Source organism: Cibotium barometz, chromosome 64 (genome assembly GCF_041138505.1).
Source record: "Cibotium barometz isolate CiBa-2024 chromosome 64, ASM4113850v1, whole genome shotgun sequence".
Classification (NCBI taxonomy): domain Eukaryota; kingdom Viridiplantae; phylum Streptophyta; class Polypodiopsida; order Cyatheales; family Cibotiaceae; genus Cibotium; species Cibotium barometz.
In genome coordinates this window covers 259,871-271,015 of record NC_141109.1, presented here as the reverse complement: position 1 = coordinate 271,015, position 11,145 = coordinate 259,871, and positions in this window count along the sequence as shown.

Sequence of the window (11,145 nt, the reverse complement as noted above, 5' to 3'; positions counted from 1 at the left end):
CGACTCTTGATGTTGTAGTGGACCTTCTTATTTTCACCTTGTAGAATAAGATCACATGTCTCCCACTTTTGCCTTCACTTGGCGAATCCATGGCCTACCCAATATCAATGGGTAAGCCCTAGCACCAGGCTTTGTAGGAATGACCTGGAAAGTTGTAGGCACAGAAATACCACAGACATCCACTCCCAAATTCCTGAAAATTCCTAAGGTTTTCACCCTAGTATTATCAGCAAGTTTGATGCGATAGGGAGAGTTAGTAGAAGACAACTTTAAATCGGGAGAGTTAGTAGAAGACAACTTTAAATCGGCATCTTTCATTGTTTTTTCACTCATGACATTGATTGACGCACCTCCACCAATGTATGCAATAGAAATTGTTTGTCCCTCAATGATGACATCAATCACAGGCACATCATCTCCTACATCAATATCCACCTTTTGAGCCATAAGAGCCCCATTATCCCTCTTCATCTTTTTCTTAGATTCCCTTGTGCTATCCATCTTACCCCATTTCTTTCTGAGCTTTGGAGAGAGTGCCAAAAGCTACCCAAACGTGATTTGTGCCGTTTTCTCCCTAAGATCTATTAAGAGGTCATAACTAAGAGATCCTTGTCCAAGAGGAAAGTCAGATTGTCCAATTTTTCTCCTAGATGACTTCTTCTTCTTCTTCTTATTTTTCTCCTCTTCTTCAGATTTATCTTCTTGTTCTTCTTCTTCTTGGCTCCTAGTTTTACGACCACTTTTTGCCATTAATGGCATCAATGTTTCCTGTTCTTCTTCTGAGCAAGTTTCCTCTAAAAGTGGTAAACTTTTATCCTCTCTTTTCCTCAATTTTGGACACTCAGTGCGATAGTGCCCCTTCTCTTGACATTCATAGCATGTGACACTACTTCTATCCCTAGGTTTATCCTCAACTCATGGAACCCTAGGTGGCTTTATGTTGACTAAGTGTAACTTCAAATCAGCAAATTCTGCCATAAGTTGTGCAATGTTATGATCCAAGGATGGAGCTTGTACCCTGAGATGTTGAGGCTATCTCTACTCGTGGTGGGGTCGGCACACTCGGAGAAGATTGGAATGTGGACTCAATATGAAGAGTGGCCTCCTTCTTCAAAGCAATACGAAGAGCCTCTTTAAAATTAGTGGGATCTTTGCTAAGAACTTTTCCATGCCAATGGGGATCCAAAGTCCTGATAAACTTGCTCATCTTAAGGTGCTCCATTGCTAAAGAATTCTTTGAATCTCCCATAGAAGGTGAAGAAGAAGAAGCAACAACATGTAAAGCAATCACAATAGTAAAGCATTTGGTGACTCCACTGTCCCAAATCTGTCCTTCATTGCTTTGGTCAACCTTTCCCAATCATTCTTGGACTCCTCTGGCCAAGCCTCATACCAAGTTAAGGCCACACCCTCCAAGAAATCTGGAAGTATTTTTGCCCTCTCCTTCATAGACCAACCCATCAAGCGGCATGCTCGGTTAAACTCTCGGAGATAACTCCCCGTGTCTTCTCCTTCCGATCCTTGGAACACCCGAATGTTGAACATCTTGCACCAAAAGATGAGTAGCAACAAGGGAAATTTACTTATTTCAAAATAACTTTCCTTTAATCATGCGGGACCTTGAGGTTAAAATAGAATAATTCTAAGTAAAACCTGCCACCCTTCTCCACCAAAAGATGTGACACAAAGTTGGGGTTTTGACTTCGGTCACTTCTTAGAATCAAAACACACTTGTATAAAACCTCGCAGCCTCCTCACCTCCCTTTCTCTCCCTAGGTTAAGATAAAGATATACACATCAAAGGTGAGATCATAATTCATGGAAGGAAAGATGAAAGGCTCTCGAGAAGCAAGAATTTGTACCAGTCTTGCAGCTCCAAACAAGAGGGCAATTCTTTGTTGGAAGAAAATCTTCCGACCCAGAATTATGTGAACAGAAACATACGGGGAATGTTGGTAAGGTTCATCCGTTCAAATTGGGCAATTTGGACGGAAAATATTAAAGTAAAATAATATAGCAATCACTTACAAGAGAATAAGACACATGGGATTTGCCTTTTGATAAGAGATTAAGAGGAATTAATCATTATTAAGAAGAAATAATGGCCAAAGTCATAAAAATACAGATACACAGAGAATTACAATTTTAAATCTATATAGATTGTACAAAAGAGGATTACATACGTGCATAGAGCTTGAAGAGAGCTTTGCACCTATATAAAAACTTTAAAAAATGGGCAAGCGAGCAAAAAGTTATGAGCATTTTACTACAAGACTATAAAACTCCCAAAATTTGCCTAAAAGTTAGCAACTTTGGGAGAAATTCTGATCATCAATGAAGTAAAGGATTAAGAAATCAGTTATATGAGTGGAAAGAGAATATAAAGAGCTTCCTAGCCATATGATCAATTTTAGAAACCAATACCCGAGTGATGAGTAATTGAAATTTGGGTATTGGACCACAAAAACTGCACTTCCCTCTCTTTGCATGAAACCTCAATTTTCACATAGCCTCTTGCCTCTCATCTCCTTCATGATTCAAGCTAGAGGGTAAGGGTTAAAATTGCTCAGTGAAAAATTGTAAAGATTTACCTATGGTCCCCAAAGTCTTTCCACATGCTCATTACCGCTAAAACCATTGGTACCTCCAAAGGAGGGCGACAATAAGACAAGGGCTACCTTGAGAAGTCACAGGCCCGCCAAGATAATAACTCCTTATTCCACTTATCATGAATCATCAAGGAGGTCCAAAATTAGGTTGAGCATGAGGAGCTAATGCTAAATGAGACATTCACATGTAAAGAGAGTGTTTGAATAAGGGTTTGAAGATAAGAGAATGGCAATGACACAAAATGCTAAATTGAGGAGGCTCATTCCTTGATTTGAAAGGGAGAGGAGGGATCCTTTTATAGGTGGATAATCACTCTCTCTTCCATTGTTACAAATTACAACATAAAAATCTTCAACCCTTCAGTGACATAAGAGTAGATGTCACCACATCAGTTGTCCTCTTAGGCTAAGTCTTCTACTGATTATTAAATTGAAGACTTTTTTACTTTGAAAGTGTGATGAGATAATAGCCAAGTCTAAGTGGCATGTAGGTGGAGATCCCACTTACACATGGCGAAATTCTCCTCTTCCATGTAGGCATTCTAGAAGAATCTTTCCCAATTATGCACCTACACACACTCCTCCACATGCCTTCCACACTCCCCAACTTGTAGCCTTATGGTGAATACTATATTAATAATACAATTAAAATCCATGTGAGCATGAAGGCCCACTTTTATTTTCCACATCACTAGCCTATCTACCATACCAAAGTATTTATCAAGCATACTTGTGGCATTTACAATGTGTGCACCCTAAATCAAGTAAAACCATTATATTTGAAGATAGAATGTTGTTTTCAGGGTAGCCGCCAAGCCACCGTATCACCACACCGTTATTCCATCGTGGGGGCGCCGCAATCTTCTTGGACAAGCTTCCACCTTATTACAATTGAGAAACCATCAAAATATGCACAAAATTGAAAATTAAAGATATCAATTTTTCCTGTCACAGTGGTATGGTCCATCATCTATAAAACGCTTGACCTGGTAGGTACCTCCAATGAGATTTCAATGTATGTAACCTCTCCTTGGACTCCACTTCATCACTAACACATTCTCGCCACCATTACTAACATTTTTGTTATGAAGAAGCCTCATCTCTCAGCATCATGCTTTGAGATCAAGACATACTCACATGTCACCCCATGAAAATTTGGACCACCATCTCCCAATGCCAATCATAAGATGTGGAATGCTTTTACCAAGTATCTAATGTTGAAGGATCCACACCAGTTCCACAACTAACTAAGGCATTGTAAAAAGAACCTTCATATTTTCTATCACCTTTCATGTTACACTACAAGAGATGAGGAGCATAGACACATAGCATAGCTGTGTGAAGAGGAGAGAGAGTAGAGAGAGGGGACCCGATCACGTGCGTAGGATGTACACAATTATAGTACATGGCTAACAACTACATGTATATCCACGAGTATAGTTGCGTACTGAAAAAAAATTCTAAAAATTCCAGAGAGCATTTCTCGAGAGCTCAAAATATCCTAGTATCGCAAAAGAAGAAGCACAAAATGTGATCCCAATATCACAAAAGAAGAAGCACCAAATGCATTGTAATAAAATCAAGTATGGACTAAATGAAGACTCAAAATTTGAGAAATTACTTAATGAACTAAGGTGAGCTTATACGTGGCATTGTGGGATCCATTCGAGAGAGATACTTTGAAATGTGGACACATGCTTCTTGCACTAACCAACCCTCTGCCATTTTTCCTTGTGGCCTAGCTCTTTGCCTAACAGAATACTTCAAGGTCTTCATGAAATGATTAAGGAAGAACATCCACTGAGCATGCAAAACACCGTACATCGATACTTCATCTATCAAGTGTACCACAAGATATAAATTGATGAGTGGTAGTGAGGATAGTTCTTGGGAGGTTTTTGTATATCATGCACACTCCCTCCACTACCATTACTCAGGCTACATCAATAGTGGATGAATGGATCTCCTTAAAACTTTATGTACCTAAGATGGAGTTGAGTCCATTTAGTTAGCATGACATGTCTTACAAACTAGCGCCTTAATAAGATAAAGCCATGTTAGAATTTTAGTTTTTCATATCTCACCACCGCAACCATTTTGTAGATGGCCTCGCACACTTTTTGATCTCCACACCCATGCATATAGAAAGAATGAACCATGTAACAGAAAACATTACAATAAATGTTATGTAATTACATTGAAAGACCATCATAAAGCTTATATAACTAAATTGAACATACTTGAAAAATTTGTGCCAATTATGCATTTTTAGGCCATACAATTGAGTTTTTCCTTTCTTCTTTGTTCTTGTGAATGCTCCCTTTAAGGAATGCATAACACCCGTATAGGGGTATGAAAGGAGAAAATTCGATCCTTCACTATCTTCTCCTCATTATTTATCAAGATCCAAGGTGCTTTAGGTAAAATTACATTCCCATTATCTTAAACTATTGGCCAAGTGGTGGAGAGGTGTTCAATTAATCTCAAGTCCTCTTGAACCGTTAAAGAATCTCTCTTGCCAGTTATGTGGTACAAAATATTTGATGCTACATTTTTTATGATGTGCATCGGATATAGAAGATGATTCATTCTTAGCTTTGTACAATATGGGAAATGAAAGAAGATTGAGTACCTTATCATTCCCGGCAGTGGCGTATGGAACGATCCTCTCCACAATACTTTCCAATCTCCTACTTTTATAGGATATGGGGGGGAATTCTTTTGTAGATGAAACAAAATTCTCATTATCAAATGGAAAACATTGATGATGGTCTTCATACATGACCTTCTTGAGATGCATAGGCCATGATGTAACAAGCGACGGTCCACAAATTTGACAAGCATTGTGACCGGATGTTTCCAATCTCCTACTTGTATAGTGGAGTGCAAATGGAATGTCAATTGATATTCGTCAAGTGTGGTTTGAGGCTCCTCCTCTTCTTCTTTCTCAAAGAGTTCATCCATCATCTGGTCCATGCCCAAATCTTCATCAACTTCATGTGCCATTAATGGAGGCATTTCTTCCTTATCCCAATTGAATCATGGAGGTCTCTAAAGCCTTCACATAGTCATACACTAAACACGCAGCAATCAGGCATAGACTCTCTCATTCTATGATGTGTATCCTCCTCATCCTCGTCCTAAAAAACTTGGACTACCTTATGAATACCTAAATCATATGCATAATAACTTGCGATAATGAATATATACACTCACCAAATTCTCGTGACCTCGTACATCTTTGAGTCAGTCGTAATCTTGCACTTTCTTTATTGTGATTCATTGTACATGCACGATTTCTCCCTTGCATCTCTTGCATGGACATGGAATCTTCTAACATAACTACTCATGCTGACCTCGCACGGATGTTTTGTTATCATTGAGAAAAGAAAGCGTCGATGGTCATCTATGCATGGTGGTCACCTAAAAAGAACATCCAGAATACAAGTGTGTGAACATTGAAATACATTTCATCAAACACAAAATCAACCCTCTAGAATCTGGTAAAAATAGATCTCTAGATGTTTTCCCAGTATGCGGTTGTGTGCGCGGCTAAACCCACACCATAGCCATGTGCTGGGGAAAAAATTTGGATACCTCTCTCCCATGCACTACGTTGTGTGCTTTTGGTTTCTTGAGTTTACTCCTCTTTGCTTTGGATTCTTTTGCGTTAAGGCTATGGCTACCTAATCCCATCTCCTCCCTTGCCCTTCACAAGCCCTTCTTCTCTTCTCACTTAACAAGCCCTCCCTCACCTTCATAAGCCCTTCTCCTCTTTTCTGTTAACAAGCCCTCCCTCGCCTTCAGACAAGGCTTTCTCCTCTTCTCCCTTCACAAGGCCTCCCTTTAAGAGACAAGCCCTTCACCTTCACAACCCTAAATCATTCACAACAACAAACCCTTTTCTCTATTCTCACAAGGAAGAAAGTACCCATCTCCACAAGCATCACAAGCAAGCCATATCAAGGTATGTACCATATCCTTAGTTCATTTTTTCTAAGTGCACTAATTGTTAGGATTTGAGACTTACCTCAAATGTATTGTTTGTTCTCTTGCATCATTTCTTGGTCTCTTATATGCTTAAATGCTCTCTTATATACTTAACTAGTTGTATTTATAGTTATTTATAAACAAAAACTTTACTCACCTTTTTGTTTTTATCACTAGGTCGTCAAGGCATTATTTGGCTAGGTTAAGGCTCCAAAGAATATCAACCGCGTACAAGCTTCTCACAAGCATAAGAGGTAAACCCCTTACCTAAACTCTTTGTTATTTTTGCACCTTCGGCTGTCGAGGATTATTTCTTGTGTATGTTTTACCTCTAGCACTTATGCATGCATTAAGCGTATACATAATACATTAAGCTTATGTATTATTACATTAACCTTAATTCATAATGCATTAATGCATTAAGCTTGTTCCTAATGCATTATTGCATAAGCTTTATGCAATACTGCATTAAGCATATTAAGCTTAATGCCTTATGCTTGAAGCTTAATGAGCTTAATACATTATTGCATAAGCTTTCTATAATATTTCATAAAGCTTTATGCAATAATGCATTAAGCATAAGCTTAATGAATTATGCATTCATAAGCTTATGTATTATTGCATTAAGCTTAATACATAATGCATCAAGCTTATGCTTAATGCATTACTTCATAAGCTTATGTATTATTGCATTAATGTAATATGCATAAGCATAATGTCTCAAGCCTATGCATTAATGCTTAATTCATAAGCATAATGCAATATGCATAATGCCTAATGCTTAATGCATTATGTGTAATGCATTAATGCTTAATGCATATAATGCATAATGTATTAAGCATTATGCATTATGTGTAATACATTAATGCTCAATGCATTACGCATAATGCTATGCATAATGGCATTATGCATAGCATTATGCGTAATGCATAATGCATTACCCATAATGTCTCAAGCTTATGCATTAATAAGCTTATGTATTATTGTATTCATGCATTATACATGAGCATAATGTCTTAAGACTATGCATAATGCTTAATGCATTAGACGTAATGCATAATGCATTACGCATTACACTTAATGCATAATGTGTAGCACTAGTTTGGTAGCTTAGGACATAAATATGTATTTTTAGGGGTTTGCTATAAAATCATATCTTATGAATTCAAGTTATATTTTAGTTTCTCTCATAAGGCATGTCTTCATGAATGTGGTAAACCTTAGAAAAAAACTAAAATGATAAAAATAACCTTAAATATAATTCATAAATCGCCATAAGTAGAGGTATATCGAGCACTCATAATCCAAACAGGTTACAAATTTACAAAGTGGATGCCTACATGCAAGAAAAAAAGATGACTTATTATCAATTTCTCCTAAACCTTACATAGTATTTAAGAAATGAGAGATATTTTCCATGAAAATAAAATTTATTGCATTAATAACAAACTCAATTAAATTTACTTCTTAGAATCTCTTTTTAGTTGTTGAGTCTTTGACACCCAAAATAAGATAATAATGTGAGCTTATATGGTGATTTACTTTAGTTATACTAATAAATCAATGTCTCCACTAAAGTAATCGGTCAAGAATACATATCTAAACGGTTCGATTGTGTTAGAAGACAAGGTGATGGTCTCCACTTTTAAAACTTCAATGATAACACAATAATATATATATACCCTTGCTTCTATTTGTATCATCTATGGAGAAACTTATGAATATAGTGTTTATTATTAAATAAAATGACTAGATATTTCACTTAAAGCCTTATGAGATGTTTAAAAATGTGTGAAGTAGTCTCTTATTCTATAGTGATAAATATGTTTCAAAATTTGTAAACATATGTGTGATAAATATGTTTCAAAATGTGTGAAGTAGTCTCTTATTCTAAATGGATAAATATGTTTCAAAATTTGTAAACATTCCTATAAAAAAAAGTGCTTAAAATGATAGGTGTATATGTGATTGGCTATCACAAAATCCACCAGCAAAGCATAACATTGTACAAAACATGTGTGCAAGATTTGGTCCTAGTCTATGATTACTTGATTAGCTATAAAAATCCTCAAAGTTAATTTTTTTTTAGACAGCTAAATACCTTAGAATTTTGATTAAGATCCAAATTTTGGAGTTCTAATTGATTTTTGAGCCTAAGATGGATTGCATTACACTACATATATGTTTGTGCTAAAATACACATCTAAAAACTTTGGAAAGCAATGAGAAGTTGGCTAATTAAAGCCTTTGATCCAATTATAGTCTAAATAGCTCTACATTATTACCGTAATTTGGCCTATGAATTCTTATGAAATTGAAAAACCAATGTGATCCCAAAAAATCTCAATTTTCCTTCACTATATGCTTGATGATATGAAAGAAGGAAACCTTTGATTTTCACTATCCAAGTGTTCTAAATAATTTCTTAATAAAGAGGACATAAATATGTCCACGGATACTTTTCTATCCTATCATGCTATCACTCATGTTGTTGGGAGTGTGCCATTGGTAATGGCGAGGTGAAGTCTATGTCAAATGTTTTGTATGTGTCTTCCATTACAAAGAGTTTGTCTTATGTTGATAAAATGATTGAGCAAGGATTACAGGTACGATTCTGTTAAGAGATGTAATCGTGGTGTTGTGTGTATGTGGGAAAGCACCCTAGAGGTGCAAGATATTGTGGTGAGATAGGAATGGCACATGTAATATTGAATGGTGTGTGAGTGTTGACCAAAAGAGTGGAAAAGGGAGTGCCACATGGATGATGACATGTAAAGTGGGATAAGGCTAGAAAGCCTATATCATTGTATGGTTCATTGTGATATGAAATAGAATAGAGCTATTGTTGAGTGTGCAATCTCTCTCTCTCTCTCTCTCTCTCATGGAGTTTTTAGTGTGGTATAATCCACCTTAACTATGTTGCTTAATCTATCTCCTTTACCATGATCAATCCCATTTTAGGATTGTTAACATGGTATCAGAGCTTGGGTGGGCTCTTGGTCATGGTGATTATTATGTATATTAGCTTGCTTATGTGTTCATATGATTAAGCATTATTTTTAGTTTATTATGAAAAAAAAATATGCACACTCATATTATCATTTGGATTTGCATTTGTGAGGATTTGAGAGGAGATTTGCAACAAGGAGGTTGCATAGAAGCTGCCCAAGAGAGTTGCAAATGGAGTTTTGCAACATGGAGAGCTTGCTCATCAGCAAGGAAGCTGAAAATGGAGATTTCAACATTATGAAGGCTATGGAGTCTTCATCACCGTCAAGGAGAAGCTGCCAATAGAAGATATGCTGCTGATTATGCCTCAAGAAGGTTGGTTTTGTGAAGTTTTGCCTCAAAGTTTTGGGTTTGAGCATGAAAAAATGCTCAATGTTGAAGAGATGCTGACTATTGGGATTTGTGAATCCTATGGTTCTTTGCACTTGGGCAAAGAGCATGTGTGGAGGTGCATGCTTGTCAAGATGATGGCAAGTGAGATGGTGGACTCAATAGAGTTCACATGTGTGTGCATCAAGAAGATGATGTGCTTGTGGATGTTGCTCAAGGAGATGAGCAAAGTGGTGGAAGTTGTGAGAACTTTCAATATGCGTATGCACCTATGGTTTCTCAATGTGAGAAACTTGACAAAGCACCCTTGATGGTTTAGCATGCAAATAGAAGAGCATGCTACATATGGAGCTCATTTGAGAGCTCATCATAGCTATTTTAATGGCTATGGTTGAACCTCAAGATAGAGGTATGTGAAGGTAAGAAATTGCAACATGGAGAAGCTACATCATATTGAAGCCTTGTTCAAGACAGCAAAGGAGAACATGAGGAATATTGAGCGACTATAGAGCAGCCACCAGTAGAGATTTGCTTTGAATTTGTATAGGGAGCAGCTCGAATACAAGTGGTAGAGCAGCGTAGCAGAAATCGCCTAAAACTGTAGTAGCATGCAAAGTAGCAAACAGATGGCATCGCTAAAATCTCAGTATTGACGAGGGTAAGAGCAATAGATCATCAATGTGTAACAGGATGGAGTAGGCGATAGCACTAAAGATAGCCAGTCACACAGGTGGCATTTTGATAGCCACGTCCACTGGGAACTCCGTCAGCATCGTTGTGGCAAATGAAAGTAGAGCGCAGCGTTGAGAGCTACTGCAGCTATTGTTTGCGTATTGATTCTCAAGATATCGCCTGCTGCCATGGCCCCCGCTGCACAGAACGGCAAGAAGGTTTCAGTTGCTACCAAGAATGCCAAAAAAGAGGAGCCTGTGCAGAGTGAGCAGTAGCAAGAGGAAGAGGTTTCCATGAGACAGGTTGAGGAGCAGAAACAAGGAGAAGAAATTGGGGAGGAAGAAAAGGAAGAAGCAACAGTATTAGCAGGAGGTGAAGATGAGGGCGAAGAAGCAATAACAGAAGGTGAAGATGAGGATGAAGAAGAAGCAGCAGAAGATGAAGTAACAGTAGAAGAAGAAGCAGCAGCATCAGTGTGGTGGAAGCTACAGACAAAGCAGTCTCAGCACATGACTCTCATCGTCTCATATTCTGC